The sequence below is a fragment of the Schistocerca nitens genome, chromosome 3, assembly GCF_023898315.1.
Source record: "Schistocerca nitens isolate TAMUIC-IGC-003100 chromosome 3, iqSchNite1.1, whole genome shotgun sequence".
Classification (NCBI taxonomy): Eukaryota; Metazoa; Arthropoda; class Insecta; order Orthoptera; family Acrididae; genus Schistocerca; species Schistocerca nitens.
The window spans coordinates 124,220,381-124,243,127 of record NC_064616.1 but is presented as its reverse complement, the minus strand read 5'-3'; positions in this window follow the sequence as shown (position 1 = coordinate 124,243,127).

Sequence of the window (22,747 nt, the reverse complement as noted above, 5' to 3'; positions counted from 1 at the left end):
TATGGAGACCAATGGTGGAGACATAACTTTCCCAGCACTCCTGCTTGGGTTAGCAAATGATGCAGCAGACCCGTGCACGGAGCCGTTTAAAGGCGATGGGGAGTTCCAATGAGGGATGCCGCTTGTGACGCTGGAGCGCCCGCCTGCGAACTTTAATCGCCTCAGTGTTCTCAAGCGACGACCAAGGCACAGGCCTCCGCAAGAGGGGACCCAGCAGAACAGGGAATGGCAGATTCTGTGGCAGTAACGATGCTGGTGGTGACTGAGCCACCACATCAATGGCGTCATTGGAAAGAGGCTCAATAGTGGCAATGGAGGGGAACAAGTCCCAGTCAGCATTATTCATAGCCCATCTGCAGGGGCGCCCAGAAGAGTGACGCTGTGGAAGTGACAGAGAGATCGAAAAGTGGTCACTACCGCACAAGACGTCGTGCACACTCCATTGGACAGATGGCAAGAGGCTAGGGCTGCAGATCGAAAGGTCGATGGCTGAGTACATGCCATGCGCCACACTGAAATATGTGAAGGCTCCATCATTTCAAAGGGAAAGGTCGAGCTGGGCCAATACACGCTCAACGGTGGCGCCTCGGCCTATGGCCACTGATCCACCACACAGAGGGTTATGGACTTTGAAGTCGCCCAGTAACAGAAAAGGTGGTGGCAATTGGGCTATCAGCACAGCCAGGACATACTGCAGGACATCATCATCCAGTGGAAGATACAGACTGCATACAGTAACAGCCTGAGGCGTCCTCCACACCTGAACAGCGACAGCCTCTAAAGGTGTTTGTAGAAGGACAAACTCCCTCTGAAGGGAGTGAAGGACATAGATGCAGACGCCACCAGATACCCTTTCATAAGCTGCTCGATTCCTATAATTACCCGGATAGCTACAGAGGGCGGGGGTTTTCATAGCCGGGAACCAAGTGTCTTGAAGAGCAGTGCAGAGGAAAGGGTGAAAGCTGAGAAGGTGTCGGAGCTCAGCAAGATGGTGGAAAAAACGTCTGCGGTTCCACTGGAGGATGACATTGTCCATGGCCGAGAAAGGCGTGAAGAGATCGAGGGGGCAAATCACGCTGCTGGTTCACCTGCTGCCACCGACTGAGGACCGACAGGAGCGACATCATCACGTCCAAGGGACTGGCGGGATCGAGGTCCTCAGCGGACACAAGAATCTCCACCTCATCCTCAGATGCAGAGCTTGTAGGTAGCGGTGGATTGGGTGCCATTGCAGGTTGCTTGGTCTCAGCAGTCTTCAATTGCGCTTTCTCGGTCTGTTCCATTGGTTTCCCTTGCTGGGAGGGCATCTTTGAGTCAGTCTTCAGGACTGAATAGGACCCCGAAACTTGACGACCAGTGACCTTGCGATGCCACTCTCCGAATTAACTGTAATATTTTTAGACCATGCGGCCTCGGACGTCTAGAAAGCGGCTATCGCTTGTAACAAGCCTGAATAGCTTTGCTATGTACTTCAGACTACTACACGGATTTACTCAATAAATGTTGGCGATGGCGTACAAGACATCGAATGTTAAATGAATTCTGATTTTCATTAACAAAAATAACGTCTTTGAAGTGACTGAACAGAATCCACTAACTGGTGTACGTTAATCACGCCTAGCAGGCGAACAACATTTGCGTAACACAATATACACATACATATGATAAACACTAGAACTTGCTGAAAGTTAGATTGATCTACACCAACTGTCAGTAATGATTTTAATGTTACTGAATTTGCATTGTACTGAAGGTACAATGAGTACCGTGGTGGCAATAAATTCTTTAATTGAATAATCAATGAACACTATAGAACTGATGGTTACTAGAGATGTCTAAAACATTACTTTAGAATCAATTTGTTCTAATGAAACTGATTGAGTTTTTACGTTGACAATGTACTGAAAAGCCACCACATCCAGTTGAACTGTAATTAATGTGGCACAGTACCTGGCGTCTTCTGTCAGTTGTATAATTCGGCGTTTGTTGGAAATTTTCGGCGTTAACTCCGATTATATCCTCTTGTTGCATTAATACGCCTATGCTCACGTAATATAGCCTTTTTACTGGTATTGCTGCACACACAGTGATGGATTTGGGATAATAATGAACTATTTTCTGTAAATAATTGATGACACTCATAGAATGCACTTTGAATCACAAACTTATTATTTCACTTAGACATTACACTGTTGAGAACTTGACTTGATAAATACATAAACTGGTTCACTACGGATAAATGTACTTGTTATGGCGGCGGTATAAAACGCATTGTTCATAAAAACACTGTCGTATGATAACTACTAGTTCGTTGCTTGTGCTGCCGTGAGCACCTTGCTGCTGGTCGCTGCAGTCCGTCGTAAATTACGCAGACTTCCACAAGACGTCCCATGTGCTTTTTGAGAGGGAACAGCAACTATATCGTTCACAAGCCGTCTCCGTCGAAATTTTGCATCCTGCAAGCCTTATTGTCCATTTCACTTGCTGTCACACTATAAATCCAGTTCGTGTTTGTTGTAAGCTCACTTTTAACTGCCTATAAGCAACGTTACCGTACCGTACTTAAACCGTCACTTTCGCGCCGCGTATTCTCTGTTCTGCATCTGAACAGTTCCAGAGCACTCTACTGCCAAATTCAAGAGCCCATCTTCATTGTCCGCGTTCTCGGGGATTTCCCTCACATTTAAACATTAATTTACACTATGCCATGTTCTCTATTTACAAATGGTCATACCATAACATTACCATATTCAATTACAGTCATATATATATATATATATATATATATATATATATATATATATATATATATATATATACCCCTGGAAATTGAAATAAGAACACCGTGAATTCATTGTCCCAGGAAGGGGAAACTTTATTGACACATTCCTGGGGTCAGATACATCACATGATCACACTGACAGAATCACATGCACATAGACACAGGCAACAGAGCATGCACAATGTCGGCACTAGTACAGTGTATATCCACCTTTCGCAGCAATGCAGGCTGCTATTCTCCCATGGAGACGATCGTAGAGATGCTAGATGTAGTCCTGTGGAACGGCTTGCCATGCCATTTCCACCTGGCGCCTCAGTTGGACCAGCGTTCGTGCTGGACGTGCAGACCGCGTGAGACGACGCTTCATCCAGTCCCAAACATGCTCAATGGGGGACAGATCCGGAGATCTTGCTGGTCAGCGTAGTTGACTTACAACTTCTAGAGCACGTTGGGTGGCACGGGATACATGCGGACGTGCATTGTCCTGTTGGAACAGCAAGTTCCCTTGCCGGTCTAGGAATGGTAGAACGATGGGTTCGATGACGGTTTGGATGTACCGTGCACTATTCAGTGTCCCCTCGACGATCACCAGTGGTGTACGGCCAGTGTAGGAGATCGCTCCCCACACCATGATGCCGGGTGTTGGCCCTGTGTGCCTCGGTCGTATGCAGTCCTGATTGTGGCGCTCACCTGCACGGCGCCAAACACGCATACGACCATCATTGGCACCATGGCAGAAGCGACTCTCATCGCTGAAGACGACACGTCTCCATTCGTCCCTCCATTCACGCCTGTCGCGACACCACTGGAGGCGGGCTGCACGATGTTGGGGCGTGAGCGGAAGACGGTCTAACGGTGTGCGGGACCGTAGCCCAGCTTCATGGAGACGGTTGCGAATGGTCCTCGCCGATACCCCAGGAGCAACAGTGTCCCTAATTTGCTGGGAAGTGGCGGTGCGGTCCCCTACGGCACTGCGTAGGATCCTACGGTCTTGGCGTGCATCCGTGCGTCGCTGCGGTCTGGTCCCAGGTCGACGGGCACGTGCACCTTCCGCCGACCACTGGCGACAACATCGATGTACTGTGGAGACCTCACGCCCCACGTGTTGAGCAATTCGGCGGTACGTCCACCCGGCCTCCCGCATGCCCACTATACGCCCTCGCTCAAAGTCCGTCAACTGCACATACTGTTCACGTCCACGCTGTCGCGGCATGCTACCAGTGTTAAAGACTGCGATGGAGCTCCGTATGCCACGGCAAACTGGCTGACACTGACGGCGGCGGTGCACAAATGCTGCGCAGCTAGCGCCATTCGACGGCCAACGCCGCGGTTCCTCGTGTGTCCGCTGTGCCGTGCGTGTGATCATTGCTTGTACAGCCCTCTCGCAGTGTCCGGAGCAAGTATGGTGGGTCTGACACACCGGTGTCAATGTGTTCTTTTTTCCATTTCCAGGAGTGTACATTACATGTTTTATATCTCTGAAATCGTTTGGAGAGAAGTTTCGTGCTTCAGACGAGCATTTCCGTCATATCCCTGAATACTAACCATTTCTGCTGGGACACCCTGTACCTGTAGATAGATCATGGCGATAGAAGGAATATTCAATTACAGTCATATATATATATATATATATATATATATATATATATATATATATATATATATATATATATATATATATATATACCCCTGGAAATGGAAAAAAGAACACATTGACACCGGTGTGTCAGACCTTCCATACTTGCTCCGGACACTGCGAGAGGGCTGTACAAGCAATGATCACACGCACGGCACAGCGGACACACCAGGAACCGCGGTGTTGGCCGTCGAATGGCGCTAGCTGCGCAGCATTTGTGCACCGCCGCCGTCAGTGTCAGCCAGTTTGCCGTTTAAATTAATATTTTTACTATACGTAATAATATTATCCTAGTTTAATGCTTCTTTATTTCGTCGTCCGAGCGCAACGCTATTCAAATACTGTCTTACATGTAGCGCTATTTCATTTGAATGCCGCCAGGCGGAAGCACCTGTGCTTTTGTTTGCGCAACTGTTCAACAGATGGCATGAGCGTTCACTTATTCAACTGCTGCACCTTGGCTATGCTTTGTTATGGCATTAGAACCTGTGGATTCTTCAGCCACTGGTGGGTGTCTGCTGTGCCGCTGGTAGGAACCTGGAAAGGGAGTGACCCAAGGGATCCCATCCTAGCGAGAGAAGCTGAAGAAGACTTACGCTTCTCTGGCTTAGAAGTGGGGACTTGTGTCCCCAGTGGTTGAGGGGGTGTTGCTCGCAAGGTCGGTGGTATGGGAGCAACAGAGAAAGAAGTGGCCCCCACCATCAAGGGGGCTGGTGTGGTCCTTCGGCTCTGAAAGCTGACTCTGTGGTGCAACTGATGGAACTGTAGCAGGAGTGACAGTGGCGGCATAAGATGAAGTCATGAACACAGGATGAAGCCATTAAATTTTCTGCTTAGCCTCAGTGTAGGTCAGTCGGTCCAGGGTCTTGTATTCCAATATTTGCCGTTCCTTCCGTAGAATCTTACCGTCCAGCGAGCAAGGGGATGGTGCTCTCCGCAGCTGTCACAGATGGGAGGCAGGGCACATGGAATATCATGACATATGAGGCCTTAAGCACAGTGGGAAGACATATGGCCGAACTTCCAACACTTTAAGCACCGCATCGGAGGAGGGATATATGGCTTGACATCACAGCGGTAGACGATCAGCTTGACCTTCTCAGGTAGTCACCCACAATGCCTAGATAAAGGCACCGGTGGCAACTTGATGATCCCTCAGACCCCGGTAGATGCGCTAGACAAAATGGACACCACGTCGCTGTAAGTTGGCGCGCAGCTCGTCATCGGACTGTAAAAGAAGATTCCTGTGTAAAATAATGACCTGAACCATATTTAAGCTTTTATGGGGTGCGATCGTAACTGAAACATCCCCAGCTTCTTACAAGCGAGCAAGGCTCGTGACTGGGCAGTGGATGCTGTTTTTATCAAGAGTGATGTGGACCGCATTATGGGCAAGCCCTCCACCTCCCTGAACTTGTCCTCTAAATGCTTTACAAAGAACTGAGAATTCACGGACACAAAGGATTCCCAATCAGCTCTGGTACAAATGTCTTTGAGCACTATGGGACTTAACTACTGAGGTCATCAGTCCGTTAGAACTAACTAAACCTAACTATCCCAAGGACATCACACACAACCCTGCCCGAGGCAGGATTCGATCATGCGACCGTAGCGGTCGCGCGGTTCTGGACTGAAGCGCCTAGAACCGCTCGGCCACTCCGGCCGGCGGTCTGGTACAGACGAGATACCGGGGAGAATATGTTTCACTGTCATTCATAGCCTTACATTCCTCCCATGGTGTGGCCATGGAGGGAAAACGATTTGGGGTCATACATGTTAGCTTTGAAGTGAGTCCTCGAACTACTTAAACGTAACTAACCTAAGGACATCACACACATCCATGCCCGAGGCAGGATTCGAACCTGCGACCGTAGCAGTCGCGCGGTTCTGGACTGAAGCGCCTAGAACAACTCGACCACCGCGGCCGGCTAACTGAGCAGTAAGTTCCCATCTCCCAACTGTGCAACTTATCTGGAAGATTTAATTGTCACTGGTGTGAGCCAGGAATAACGTTTGCAAAACGTATATGGGAATATGCGTGCGGAACGATTTGAGGTGGAATGATCATATAAAATAGATTGTTGGTAAGGCGGGTACCAGGTTGAGATTCATTGGGAGAGTCCTTAGGAAATGTAGTCCATCAACAAAGGAGGTGGCTTACAAAACACTCGTTCGACCTATACTTGAGTATTGCTCATCAGTGTGGGATCCGTACCAGATCTGGTTGACGGAAGAGATAGAGAAGATCCAAAGAAGAGCGGCGCGTTTCGTCACAGGGTTATTTGGTAACCGTGATAGCATTACGGAGATGTTTAGCAAACTGAAGCGGCAGACTCAGCAAGAGAGGTGCTCTGCATCGCGGTGTAGCTTGCTCGCCAGGTTTCGAGAGGGTGCGTTTCTGGATGAGGTATCGAATATATTGCTTCCCCCTACTTATACCTCCCGAGGAGATCACGAATGTAAAATTAGAGAGATTCGAGCGCGCACGGAGGCTTTCTGACAGTCGTTATTCCCGTGAACCATACGCGACTGGAACAGAAAAGGGAGGTAATGACAGTGGCACGTAAAGTGCCCTCCGCCACACACCGTTGGGTGGCTTGCGGAGTATAAATGTAGATGTAGATGTAGATGTACAGCTAGTGTTTCAGTGGGTGGAAGACAGTTGCGTGCATTTTGATCTGGAGAAGTGAACGCTTCTTTCACACAGTGACAAGTATTTAGGGCATCTCTTTAGTGGGGAGAGCACTAAACTACTTGACGACAGCGTTGCAGTGACTGATGAAGTGCCCACCCATCGGAAATTGATGCAGCTGCAGTCGCTCCTTTGCAAGGTAAACTTCTCTAAAAAATTCTTAACAAATGCATCCGAGGCCTCAATACCTCTCAGTTAGCTTTGTAACAAAGGCTTGAAATTTGTTTGGTCTGAGGCTTGTCTGCGAGCTTCATTCAGTCTAAAACATTGTTTTGCACTGCGCCTTGCCTTACTACATTCGATCCGAAGAAAAGTCTAATAATTTTGCTAATGCATTGCAGTATGCAATTAGTGGCGCACTGTCCCACAAAACTCCAGATGGATAAAAACAGCTGATTGCATTCTGAAATAAGACCCTCTCGCAGAAGGAATTACTTCGAAACAGAGAAGGAGGAGCTGGCCATAGTACAGTAGTATGTACATAACGCTGGCGTCATTATGGAGCAGTGTACAGAAAATTAACTTGTACCATTATTTTCCGAACATGAGAAAGCGAACATTGCAACTATTGTCTTGTTTATCAAAAATAGATACGTACTAATAAATCACGTCAGACAGAGCTACATTCCATTATACAATCACATCCATTTGAAATGGTCTGCTTGGACAATGCTGGTCCTCTCCCGACTGCAAGAGGTGAAGTTGCTCTCTTATATGATACATTCACTAAGTATGTTGAGTTATACACTACAAAGTCAACTGCAGTAGCTCCTATCATCAAGCAGATGGTATGCAATAACAAGCCTACAGTTGGTAAACTTATCACACTTTCATTTTACAACACATCTAACTTCCCTTATCATACATGGTAATCTTTCCTATAAGAACACATCATTAAACAGGTATCAATCTCATTCTTTCATCCAGAAGTAAGTCCGTGCTAATGTGTTTTTAGAGAGTCAATAGATTCATTGGGACATATGTATACAGCCAACAAAAAACAAAAATATGGGTCGAGCTTCTTTAATAGGTCATCCTTCGTATAGTACAGAATTTCCTCCAACTGATTTGGTAGGTAAAACCAGCGAAAAGAGTGAACTGACAGATCTACTGCCCAGACTATGCAGAGAAGAATGTTCCTGGGAGAGAAAGGTAAGGAAACTATTATTTATGTTCATAATACAGGCACACTTACGTAAGTTACACTACGGTAGGAAATTACAACAAATACAGACTTACCAAGTTGGAGACTGCATTCTTTCAGAAACACACCCCATTTCATATCTTCTACACAAGAAGACTTTTAAGTAGCAACTTCTATATGCTGGATCTTATAGGACTGCAGGAATAACACATCCAAGGAGCGATCTTGAGACTTAACATAAAGGTTATAAAATCAAATAATATTTCCATCCTAATTTAGAGATGTATTTTCGTAAGTAATGAGTCTTAATTCTTATATGTGGATTTATGGTTATGTTTAACTTCAAAGGCTGTTTGTAACCAGTTAAGACGTGATATTTTCATGAGCTTAGACTCATCAGGAAAGGAGATGCTAAAAAGAGGCCTAAAACACATATATATATATATATATATATATATATATATATATATATATATATATATATTAAACGTATTGTTTCCTAACATTAAGTTGGAGAAGAAACACTCTGACAGGCGCAATGCTGCCTTGGCTATTGTAATATTTAAAATTTGTATGTAAATTAGTAAATAGTAGAAATAAGAATAGAAACTTGTAGGACAACTAACTTAGGCCCAAGGCAAAGTGGGAGGTGTTCTGACCTCGGTAATTACTATAAGTGTAGAATATTGTCAGTACTTGTCATATCAAAGCTATGTAAATATTAGGATAAGAGATCAAGCAAGCTTTCAAAGAGTAGTGCACACTGATTTCTCATGAGCTATACAAGTAAGTACAGATTCCTCTCAGCTCGAGTGTTTGTTTTACTAGGTTCATTTCTGTCATTATATTTGGTTTTGTGTTAATATGACACTCTATACACAGCGTGAATTCTGTCCTGTGATAGACCATGTGGTCCTGTTCTGAGTAAGTACTTCCCTGAAACCATATTAGATGAATCAGGCAAGGTTCATTTGGAGGAATCTAATAAATGACTATAGATATATGTTATAACAACAGAAAAGATTCTTACCAAAAGATATGTATGTAAACAATTTGTAAATTGTGTGTCTAAAATATTACGTCAGAATATCTGGGAATCCATGTAGGAAAACTGAGAGCATCCACTGTGAATGGTACAACGATAATCTGTGGTACGTTGAGGTACAACTTTAAAGAACCCGTATGTTAATGAAAACGATAGGTGACAGGACAGTAACGCACGTGTAGACTTCGACGGTACCGTTTTAGTAGTACGCTATCAGAACTTGTTATTATGGACGAAAAACTGATTTTGGCATATACACTGGATCTGCAAAGCGCTTATCCTGTGATGTAGTTGGCGGCTCACCAGTTACTTGTGGCGTCCTGTAGAAGTGACGAAGGCTGAATTCTGTGTGAGGTGTGGCACCCTTTCAAGTAAGTCAGTCACGAGCACTCACAAGAAAATTCCACGCCGCTGTCGAGTAGTAGGCAACTGTGTACTGACCTTTTGCTAATCCCTCTGCGTGGTGCAGCGTTACTTTCGATTGTCGGTGGCTTTACTTGGCACAAAAACATTACAGAGTGAAATTTTGAATCATACGTTATAATGAAATATTTCAAGGACGTTCACATTGCACATACTAAAGCATTATAAAAATTCTCATCTAGACTGAACAAGATCATTCGTAACCAGTGAGAACATAATAAGTTTACGTATTTCCCACAACCACAGGTCCATTATGTATATAATCAATTGAATATTTTCATGCGGAAAATTAGAAGAACAGATATGTTTTACTTCGTAAAATCTTTCGAAAGCCAAGATCGTATAAATATTGATTTATTTACAAACATCCTGTTTCGACAGACAGTTGTTATCTTCAGGTCTTCAGCAATTTAGGTTACAGAATTTTTTCATTTTGGGTTGGATTTCACGCCAAGTCGTCAGGTAGATAAAATGTAGCACATAATATAAAGGTTTGTCATAAATAAAACATTTAAAATACAGAAGCACCTTGTGCATTTGGTCATGTCCATGTATGTTGAACTCACAGATTATGTAACATCATGATCTTCAATCCAAAGGATAGCTAGCAAGATGGACCTTAACAAAGACAAGTGACGTCGCTTGTGTCATTTCTTTGGTACCAAATCCCAAATTCAATATCTCCCTCGACGTATGTCTGATCCTGATATCCACCATTATTCACGATGTCAAAGGGAGGGTCCCAAGGGGTCAGTGTTCGAGCCACTCCTGTTCCTCATTTATATAAATGACATGTTCTTTAGTGTTACGAGTAACTCTAAAATATTCCGGTTTGCTGATGACACTAGCTTGGTAGAAAAGGATGTTGTGTGCAACATTGGCTCGGTTTCAAATAGGGCAGTTCATGACCTAAGTTCATGGCTTGTAGAAAATAAACTAACGCTAAATCACAGTAAGACTCAGTTTTTACAATTTTTAACACACAAATCGACAAAATCTGAAGTTTTAATTTCACAGAATGGGCGTATGATTAATGAAACTGAACAGTTCAAATTTCTGGCTGTTCAGATAGATAGTAAACCGTAGTGGAAAGCCCACGTTCAGGATCTTGTTCAAAGACCTAATGCTGCAATTATTAATATTCGAAAGGTATCTGAAGTGAGTGATCGTTCCACACGAAAATTAGACTACTTTGCTTATTTTCATTGGCTTATGTCGTATGGTATTATATTTTGGAGTAACTCTTCCCATTTTAAAAGGATATTTTTGTCTCAGAAACGGGCGGTTCGGCCAATAAGTGGTGTAAGTTCACGAACCTCTTGTCGACCCCTGTTCACGAGTCTGGGTACTTTGACATTAGCCTCTCAATATATATATATATATATATATATATATATATATATATATATATATATATATATATATATTCCTTACTGTCATATCTTGTTAGCAGTATTAGCTTATTCCCAAGAATAAGCAGCTCCCTTTCGCTCAGTTAATACTCGGCAGAAGTCAAATCTGTATTTGGATTCGACTACCTTAACACCCGTGCAGAAAGGTGTGCAGTATACTGCTGCATCCATTTTCAATAAGCTACCACTCGAATTCAAAAATCTTAGCAGTGATCCACGAGTTTTCAATCGGAACTGAAGAGTTTCCTCATGGGTCACTCCTATTCTATCGAGGAGCTACTTGAAAAATTAAGCTGATTTTTCTTGTATTCTTAATTGCGTTTACTTAAACTTATGGATTGACATTTTCGGGTTCATATTCATTTTATTTTTATCTGTTATTACTTTTATGTTGTAATTTCATGTACTGACACGTTCCATGAGCTTGGAGATTTGCTCCTCAATCTGGTCCTATGGAACTTGACCGTAAATAAAGAAATAAATAAATATATCAAAGGACAGAACGTTACTCACTGTACAAGGTGACGAGGATGAAGTCAGTCTGTGAGTAACACACCACGACCCTACCACATGAAAGACGCGAACAACGCTAACCATTTGTGCAAGGTACACGTAATGAAAAAAATATATTTTTAGGATTCTAGAGGAGATATCTCTGTTGAAAACTTCTTAAACAGGCATGAAGTTACATCTTTAACTGCCTGAATAATGGAAAAACATTGTGTTGTGCAACTAAAAAAAAATAAAAGACCTCTGATTCTCAAATATTTGCTGAATAACACATCTGTTATAATCTATTGTATTTCTCATAATGTAAGCACTATGTGAAACAACCCCCTTAATGGCACTTCGAATGGCTACTCCTAGATATTGAAAACATTGTTATAGCCATTCAAGGAGGTGATGGAAGACATTAATTTTCATCGATGCATCTTTGCTCTAGTTTCGTTCGTCCTTTTTCGTGTTATTATTATTATTATTATTTCGTGTCAAAATCAAACTAAAACATTATTGCTTATGTTACCACATTAGTTTACTACATACATTATGGTTTATAATTATTTAAACCAGGCATATATATATATATATATATATATATATATATATATATATATATATATATATATATATAGAGAGAGAGAGAGAGAGAGAGAGAGAGAGAGAGAGAGAGATAGAGGGAGAGAGAGAGATTATATTAACAAACATTGGTTACTTTAACTATACAATGGATGCCAGTGCACTTTGCGTAGGATTCACAAGATGTTCCTTAGTGCACACAGTTGGAGGTAATGTGCATGGCAGCTCCAAAGTCACACTTGAGACGGTCCACCTGGAAGCCCCACCTCTTCAGGTTGCTCTTCGATCTTGTGACACAGGAATGATTAAGTGATTTTCATGTGGACCGCTTCTTTGTGTGGCCTGCGACAAGAGATTCTGGTGGTATCAACCACTTCTCCAGATGCTGGCATCTGGCCCGCCATCTCTTCTCCTGGTGTTGGTGTGGAGTGTCAACGAGAGCTTCTGTGCTGCGAAGATATACCTTTTTTGACAGAAGTATTTGCTGTGTCGGTTGATGGCCACGTAGTGGGTGGGCTTTGGGTGTTAATGCCTTTTTCATTTCACTTTGTGCTGCTGTATCCCTTCGGGTGTTCGGAGGGTTTATGCAGTTCCCGTGGGGGGTTCAGAGAAACATCAACATTCTTGGTATGTGTGGATGTGCACGATACTGGGCAAGCATACTCAGCTGCAGAGTTGCACAGGGGTAATGCGGATGTCCGCACTGTATTTGGCTATGCTTCCTATGTTGCTCCTGTCAGCTTCCAAACAATATTGTTCCTAGCAACCACTTTTTCGTTTCTTTTTAAGCAGGGCTCCTTGTATGTGAGAGCACAGTCCAAGTGACCCCGAGGTATTTTGGTGTCTTGAAATGTTCTAGAGACGTTTCTTCCGTATTTATCTGTAAGGTTCTGCTACCCTGTTAGTTTCTAAGGTGGTAAGCGCAGGTCTGGGTTTTAGATGGGTATGGTTTCAGCTGATTGTCACTGTAATACACACACAATTTTTTGAAAGCGTCAGTGAGATTATACTCCACACCCTCAAACCCATATCCTTGAGCTGTGATTACACAGTCATCTGCATATATGAAGCTTTGTGTTCCTTCTGGTAACGGCTGGTCGTATGTGTATATATTAAACACAGTGGGTGCCAGCACACTGCCCTGTGGTAACCCGTTTTCCTGCTGCCTCTATCTGCTTCTTTGTCCTTGATATTCCATAAAATATCTTCGATTCTGCAGTAGATTTCTAATCATACAGGTCAGTTGATAATCCTTGGTGAGGTTGTATAACTTCAGCACCAAGAGTCTATGATTGACAGTGCTGTAGGCTGCTGAGAGATCTATAAACACAGCTCCTGTGACCTGCCGCCTTTTGAAGCCGTTCTCTATATGCTGTGTCAGCTTCAACACCTGTGCTGTGCAGCTCTTCCCTTGTCAGAATCCTGCTTGTTAGGGGATCAGTAATGGGTCTATCATATTCGTTACTCTTTGGACGATCAGTCTTTCCAACATCTCATACGGGTGGCATAGAAGGGAGATAGGCCTATAGCTTTTTCGATAATCCGAGTCTTTCGCTCAGTTATGTCAAGCTACGATTTTTGCTTTACTCCAGGGTTTAGGTATCTTGCAGCTCTTGATACAATTGTTCATTAGTTCAAGTAGCCAGCACTTTGCGCCTGGACCAAAGTTCTTGTTCTGCCACTTTTCCGACTTTGCACTTGTTTAGAACCGAGTCGAAGTCGTTCAGACTGAAAGGTCGAGACAGAAAGTTGCCCTCTTCCTCGGGCTCCCTTTCCATGATCGCCTTATACGTTTCAGCTATTCATTTCTGTTATAAGAGTAAGTTCGGTGAAGTGATGACTACACTGTATTTGTGCACTATTGCATGATTAATTACTTTATTTATTTTGGAGCCTGCTGTCTGAATGACTTACATTTAAGTCCGAATTTTTTCTGTGCACTGCGGTGTATTTCAAAAAAAAAAAAAAATGGTTCAAATGGCTCTGAGCACTATGGGACTTAACATCTGTGGTCATCAGTCCCCTAGAACTTAGAACTACTTAAACCTAACTAACCTAAGGACATCACACACATCCATGCCCGAGGCAGGATTCGAACCTGCGACCGTAGCAGTCGCGCGGTTCCGGACTGAGCGCCTAGGTGTATTTCATCGAATTGTACTGCCAGTGCACACGTTCGCACATCACCCCAGTTTGTGCTAGCCAACAGCGAATTATGCACCTGCATTCATCGCAACACAACGTAAAATGGAAGTGTAGCATACACAGAATCCCTTACAACGGCAGCTTTATTCCAACATATCACATTTTCATTTCACTGAGAGTCATTTTCTGTCCCGCAGTAGGCCTTGCAGTATATCCCGTCAGCTAGCAAATAACACTATATCTTAACGCCATGATTTCTTCGACCTAACGAGGTATATTACAGTGCCAATAAGCAACAACAGCTAAAATTATGATAACATTCAAACGATGCACAAAAGAAAATCAACGTCTCTGAGTATTTGATACAGCGGGTGAGAAGTACCAATCAGTGTCCGCGAAATTTCCTTTCCACTATAGGATTATAGCACGACGGGCTCCAGCCGGGCATGGAGTACTTCCAGAATCTTGCGGACCCTGTTCCTCACTGAACTAAAGTCAGAGTCAGGACTGTTGCTGAAGTTACGCGGTAGTAGCGCCATGTCTCGTGGGAGTGTCTACTTGACAATGTCAGTTTTTTGTAAGCACCCAGTGACGTAAATCCGCATACATGGATCCGAGTGCATTTATGATAATAAGTGAATAATATTTCTGTATTTGTTTATTCGTTTCTTTTTAGTTTTCACATAACTGTGTACGTATGCATTAGGTGATATTTTACCCTAGCACTCAGAATTATATAAATTCTTTTCCTTATTTTCATTACCTATGGAAAACAGATTAAGGAAATGGCTTCTGTTCCCATCAGAATTATATAAATTCCTCTCCTTATTTTCATTACCTATGGAAAACAGATTAAGGAAATTGCTTCTGTTCCGTGATGTACTTCCTCCTCCGCTCAGAGCAGAAAATTTAATCTCAGAAAAGGCGAGATTCGCGTAAAAGCAGCATCGTGCCCATGCCATAGTAACTGCGAGGTGCAGCGATTGCCAGAACTGGCCACTTCCGTCTCTCAAGCGCAGTCGGAACAGGAAAGGAAATGCATTGAACGAAGAGCCATTTAAAGGCAGCGGGAAGAGCGCTTCTGCCGCATCCGGCTGCTTAGTCCTCCCCCAACTGTCTTTACTGCTGGCTACCAGGGAATGGGGAATCCTCTTCCGCACACTGCGCACAGTGGCCGCCAGGGGTGGGGAATCCCCTATTGCAGGCCGTATACCGTGGCTGCCATGGGGTGGGGGATAGACTGGGGCGTGCGCTTCACAGGGCTCTCCTCTCTGAATTAAATCCTGCTTCAGCAACAGGCCGCGGGTCTGATCCACCGCGCTGCAATCTCGCTAAGTATCGCGCCTGCGAATCATAAGGCCGTTTTCAAAGCATTCGAAGCTCTTTCTCGCTCATTAAACTATAAGCATAAGCACGTAATAATGGTTCTAATGGCTCTGAGCACTATGTGACTTAACATATGAGGTCATGAGTCCCCTAGCACTTAGAACTACTTAAACCTAATTAACCTAAGGACATCACACACATCCATGCCCGAGGCAGGATTCAAACCTGCGACCGTAGCAGTCGCGGGGGTCCGGACTGAAGCGCCTAGAACCGCACGGCCACCGCGGCCGGCGAAGCACGTAATAAGATTGGGAGACATATTTATAACAATGTGTGTTTCTGTTTATAGTCACTGCCTTAATATATTGAGTTCAACTTTGCTTCCCTTTACTTCGATCTTATCCTTGATGGACATGAGGTCATGGTTTTTATCATGACTGTTGAAATGTAGGCTAAACCATCTATCACAAGTCAAAGTATAAAAACTAACATGTTTCGAATGAGCAAGCCTTCATTTTCATAATTATTATGCAAGAAACTTATAACAGTCATAAATATAAATATATCAACGAAAATACTAACGAATTTTTATATGTATTTTTTTGTATACAGTATGTATGGTGTCTGTTCTTTCTGGCATGTCCAAAAGAACAGCACTTTCTCCTCTGAACACTTGCTGGAATTCAGCAACATGTGATGTGGAGGAGGAGATTAGTGTTTAATGTCCCATCGACAACGAGGTCATTAGAGACGAATCACAAACTCGGATTAGGGAAGTATGGGGAAGGATATAGGCTGTGCCCTTTGAAACGAACCATCCTAGCATTTGCTAAAAACGGTTTAGGGAAATCTGAGAAAACCTAAATGAGGATGGCCGGAGACGGGTTTGAACAATCATCCTCCCAAATGTGAGTCCAGTGTGCTAACCACTGCGCCACCTGACTCCATCAAGATGTGACAAGTAATGTGTGTGGTTGACAGGAGGCGCTATGTCAGTAGTTTATGACAGGATGGACATTTGGGTCTGCAATCCCGAATAGCTGTTCGGCTAAGGCGACAATTCGCATAAAGTGGGAAATGCGGGTTCAAGTCTTGGTCCGCCACAAATTGTCACATGTCGCCTGCGGATTTATTTCATTGCCAAAATATAGCCAATTTCCCTATTTAAAAGCAATGGCTACGACATTACAGTATTCAACCTGAGTGCCACTCACGTCATTGGTTTGTGGAGCATCATTTGTGTTGTAAGAGGGTTGATGACAATGTGGAACATTACTGTATTGAGTAGTATGTGAAAATGCATTTTGTGTATAACAGGGCTAATGGTAAAGCACGGAAGGCAGCACGCTTTTACCAAGAACCATACACTGCCCAAAGGCAATCCGAATGTCGAAAGTGTACAAGGGTGCACCTACAGTATTGGAGCAATGGTGTTTCAGGCACATTCTGCATTGTTGCTAGATGTATCCAAGATGATGACGATGACGTTATCCAAGATGGGGGCCATGATGTCAGCTGATGACATGAGTGCCATCATCGAAGATGGCGGCTTTTGGTGGGAAAGTGCCACATCCCATCCCCTCCAATCCCCCAGAGAAATGGTGGGAAGTTAAAATTCCAACAGGATAATGCATCACATATAAGAAAATGGCGGGAATGAATGGGCAATTGGGCTATCTCCACTAACCTAAGTCATCCAACCACCACTTCTTCCTAGGAACTGCCACCTAGTTTTGGTGGGAAGATAAGTCACTTGAGGTTTCTCTACTAAGCTAAGAAAATGACGCTAAAGAAAGGACACTCGGACTAACCTCAGTCACCTGACCACCATGTCCTCCGAAGGATTTGTGGGAAAAAGACTCAACCAGGGTTGGACATAAGTCATTATTTAAGCAATCTCATGCAACACAGACATCCAGTGTGTTCACCACGAGGTCTGGTCTCCAGCTGACCTAGTACACAGTACCACCATTAGAGGGCACTCTCATCTCTGATGTGATCCAGGATGGTGGGGGGGGGGGAAATGGCGGGAAACAGTGTGTTCGCCACAAGGTCTGGACTCAAACTGACCTATTACAGAGCACCACCACGAGAGGGCGTTACTGTGATGTCAGCTGATGATGGAAGTACACTACTGGCCATTAAGATTGCTACACCATGAAGATGACGTGCTACAGACGTGAAATTTAACAGAGCTTAAGAAGATGCTGTGATATGCAAATTATTAGCTTTTCAGAGCATTCACACAAGGTTGGCGCAGGTGGCGACACCTACAATGTACTGATATGAGGAACCGATTTCTCATTCACAAACAGCATCTGACCAGCGTTGCCTGGTGAAACGTCATTGTGATGCCTCGTGTAAGGAGGAGAAATGTGTATCATCACGTTTCCGACTTTGATAAAGGTCAGATTGTAGCCTATCACTATTGTGGTTTATTGTATCGCGACATTGCTGCTCGCGTTGGTCGAGATCCAATCACTGTTAGCAGAATATGGAATCGGTGGGTTCAGGAGGGTAATACGGAACGTCGTGCTGACAGGTATCTTATCAGCATGACTGTAACCGATCGTGCAGCCATGTCTCGATCACTGAGTCAACAGATGGGGACGTTTGCAAGACAACAACCATCTGTACGAACAGTTCGACAACTTTTGAAGCAGCATAGACTATCAGCTCGGAGACCATGGCTGTGGTTACCCTTGATGCTGCATCACTGACAGGAGCGCCTGCGATGGTGTACTCAATGACGAACCTGGATGCACGAATGGCAAAACGTCATTTTTTCGGATGAATCCAGGTTGTGTTCACAGCATCATTGTGGTCACATCCGTGTATGGCGACATGGCAGTGAACACACATTGGAAGTGTGTATTCGTCATCGCCATAGTGGCATATCACTCGGCATCACGGTATCGGGTGCCATTGGTTACACATGTCGGTCCCCTGTTGTTTGCATTGATGTCAATTTGAGCAGTGGATTCTACAGTTCAGATGTGTTACGACCCGTCGCTTTACCCTTCATGCGATCCCTGCAAAACCCTACATTTCAGCAGGATAATGCACGACCGCATGTTGCAGGTACTGTAGGGGCCTTTCTGGATATAGAAAATTTGAGAGTACTGCCCTGGCCAGCACATTCTCCAGATCTCTCACCAACTGGAAACGCCTGGTCCGAGCAACTGGCTCATCACAATACGCTAGTCACTACTCTTGATGAACTGTGGTATCGTGTTGAAGCTGCATGGGCAGCTGTACCTGTACACGCCATCCAAGCTCTGTTTGACTCAATGCCCAGGCGTATCAAGGTCCTTATTACGGCCAGAGGTGGTCGTTCTGGGTAATGATTTCTCAGAATCTACGCTCCAAAAATTTCGTGAAAATGTAATCACATGTCAGTTCTAGTATAATATATATTTGTCCACTGAATACCCGTTTATCATCTGCATTTCTTCTTGGTGTAGCAATTTTAATGGTCAGTAGTGTACCATTCTCCAAGATGGCTGCAATTTTTTTTCTCCCCTCAGATGACCAGAATTGGTGGTGCACATGTGTCTTTGCTGAACTGTCGTTGTGAAACCATTGTCATGTGTTCGATCATCAAGATGAATGTGAAGATAGAGTAGCTTTCAATAGCTGCATTACATGTACACATTCGAAGGATGAGTGTAGCCCCATTCCACTCCCTGAGGTATGTAACAGCATGATAATGTAGGAGTGTAGGAGTAATAAGCACAGTAATTTAGTTCAGCAGATTGCGTCAATGCGGAGGGATGGAGCCAGGATGCATCTCGCAACCAGCACATGCTCATGGGCATGCGCATACTGCTGAGATATCCATCATGAAGCATTCACTCTCCCAAAACGGAAGAGACGTGCTGTTGATGTCAATTTGCTTCTGTGTAAGCATATTTGTGTATGTGGTATATACCACTGAAGAGCTACTGCTCATGCTCACGCTCGTGGTCGTTTCAAATGTGTTCTATCGATGAGTTATTATCGTTTGACCAGGACGAGTTGAACAGTTATGTTGTTTGTAAGCATGGAGCAGAGGACTGCCCCCATAGCCTCCAACATATAGAATGGAAGCGAGCATTAATGCTCGAACATATAAAGAGGAAGAACACGGTTCCTGCAACTAAATGTTTTGCATTGAGATGCTTCAAAGATGCATTGCCTAACTCATGGAACCATCTGCTACTCTTGGAACTGTCTGCCTTTTCTAAAGCCAACACATAAGCTCCCCCTCACCCTTCCCCAAAGTGGGGAAAGTATCAGATGAAAGCAGCAGCAGCTCGATCTCTGCTCTCATCAGTCAGTCAAGATGAAGTGTCAGTCACCCCAACAGCAGCAGAATAGGAGAAATAATCAGCAGAAAAGTAAGTATCTATTTCGCAATATTATTATTTCTATAATTGTTCTTATTTCTGTAGCAGCAGCATATGATGCTTATGAATACTCTTCTTTGCCCGGTAGCTGCACCCGTGACGACAGCAGTTGGTTCCAGCATGTCAGAACCAGCATCAGTGACTTCAGCATCAGCAGGCTCCAATCTTGTTGGTGTCCGCATACGTGGTGGCCTCGGACTCTTCCACACAGGATCCAGCAGTGCAGCTTCTCAGCATGCTGGAGCAGGATAGCGAGCTGCTAATTTCTGTGACAGAGACTGCACTTGAGGGGGCTTCACAGAACTGGATTACTTTGTACATACCATCCATTGATCATCGTACAAGAGATGTACAACCATCACTGCAAGGACAGGTGGCCAACCGTGCTGCTGTGGATGTTGTGGATGAGAAGATACCGACCCCCCCTGCACCGCAACCTTTACTATTCGCCTCATGCTATGTGTTAACAGTCAATGGTTCAAAATGTCTTCATGTAGGACTTGAAGTTTCACAAGAGTAATCTGTCAATTGCGTTAATGCTCGAAAATGTGACGAAAAATATTAAAGTGCGGTTTTATGACTATGAGCGGGATGAGCTCTGTAGCATAAAAACATACATCAAGAAGCATATGACTACCGAATACAATCCATCCCACTCCTACCAGGACATATATTGTGGCAGTCTAGCTGTGAGTATTCTATCAATGTATGACGATGCTACAGTAACAATTAAAAGTGGTGAGGGTCAGACTAATTTCATGCATCACTCTACTGTTGGTAACTTGTTCAGTCTGGAAATGCCTGTTACCAGTACGATAGAGGGACTAAATGGATGGCGCCCATATGTTCAAGCTGTATACAGTGACATCATTAACTGGCTTCGCACATGTAGCATTCACACAGAAGATATATATCGTTGTTTTAGTACCTGTATAAGTGCAGTGCCGAAGTCTTGTGCTATTCCTCAAATAGGTGTTGAAAATTTACTGATGGAATACCAGAATATTGCAGTGCGCCGATAACTTTACAAGATATACGTGCTGATTTTGAGGGACACAAGAATCAGCTATTTTCCAAATACTGTACTACTGCTGCACCGATTAAAAAAGAATCAAGTGATTTCTTCGATGTTGATGATAATTGTAGATGGTGAATAAATAAATATATTTATAATATTAAATTTGTGTTTTTGTTTTTATTTCTCTAGACAAAAAGTCACAAACGTTAATGCGCGTTAGTACACGTTCATATCCGTTAATGTACGTAACACTCTTCCCTTGAAATATACCAACTGCAGTTCATTCTATCGTGCAGCCGTTGTAGCTCAATTGGTAAGGTGACTGCGCTATAGTGGCTACACACACGTATTATTTATCATATAAAAGCCTATTGCACGCCAGTACCTAACACAGTATGCAGCATGGCAGGCTGGATGAAGCACCCATCGCCACAAGGACTTTGTTGTCGGTGACTGGTCCTGTGAAGATGCAAAAGTGAAAACCTTAAGAAGAAGAACAAGATGAACGGAATTCTCCTTCCTGATTCTATACGAGCAATTATTGTACGTCCATCGAATTGTGGGAAGACTAATGTCCTCATGACTATGCTAACACATGTAGATGGCGTTCGATTTGAAGATGTTGGTGTATTCTCAAAAACACTATTTCAACACAAGTATCAGCTATTGCAGGAGATATTGCGCGATGTAGATGGTGTTACATACACAGCATTCAGTGAAAGCGGTGATACCGCTCCACCTGGAAAAGCAAAGCCAAACGCCGTCTTCATATTTGACGATGTTGCTGTGGAAAACCAAGACGAAATTCGAAAATATTTCTGTCTCGGTTGTCATATGGGTGCTGATATATTTTATCTAAGTGAAACATATTCCAGAATCCCAAAACAGATGGTTAGCGATAACGCAAACCACATTACAGCCGTCAAACAAGACAGCCTGAATTTAATACACATTTACCAGGCACATGTCGGAACGGACATGTCGTTCAATCATTTTCTAATGATATGTGCAGATTGCTGGAATCATTCACAGTATGTGTTTCTCGTTATTGGTAAAACAAGAAAACTGAGCAGACGAAACTTCCAAGACTTTTTGCATATATAGCACGGTAAGAGAGGTTAGTACATGAGTCTACGCTACACCATTAACAAATTAACTCGTATGTCTACCTCTCAACCTGAGAGGATGGGTGTACACAGACACAACATTCGCCTGTAAATGGATGCGAAAGTTCAGTCTATTGCGCATACAGTTGCAGGTATGCGCAGGGAACTACAGACGTGTTACCAGACTCTTCTGAGATTGGTGAATGCTTCAAATGAGCTACTTAATCAACTCAGTAAGAATGTAACCGACTTAACTGAAAAGATTGAGGCTACTGAGGGGAAAATAGATGTAGAGTTCCTTGTTGTTGAGAAGGCCCATCAGGATCATAGTAAGAGGAGAAAGAAAATGACAGGATATATATTCACAGTATGGGTTTCTCGTTATTGGTAAAACAAGAAAACTGAGCAGACGAAACTTCCAAGACTTTTTGCATATATAGCACGGTAAGAGAGGTTAGTACATGAGTCTACGCTACACCATGAACAAATTAACTCGTATGTCTACCTCTCAACCTGAGAGGATGGGTGTACACAGACACAACATTCGCCTGTA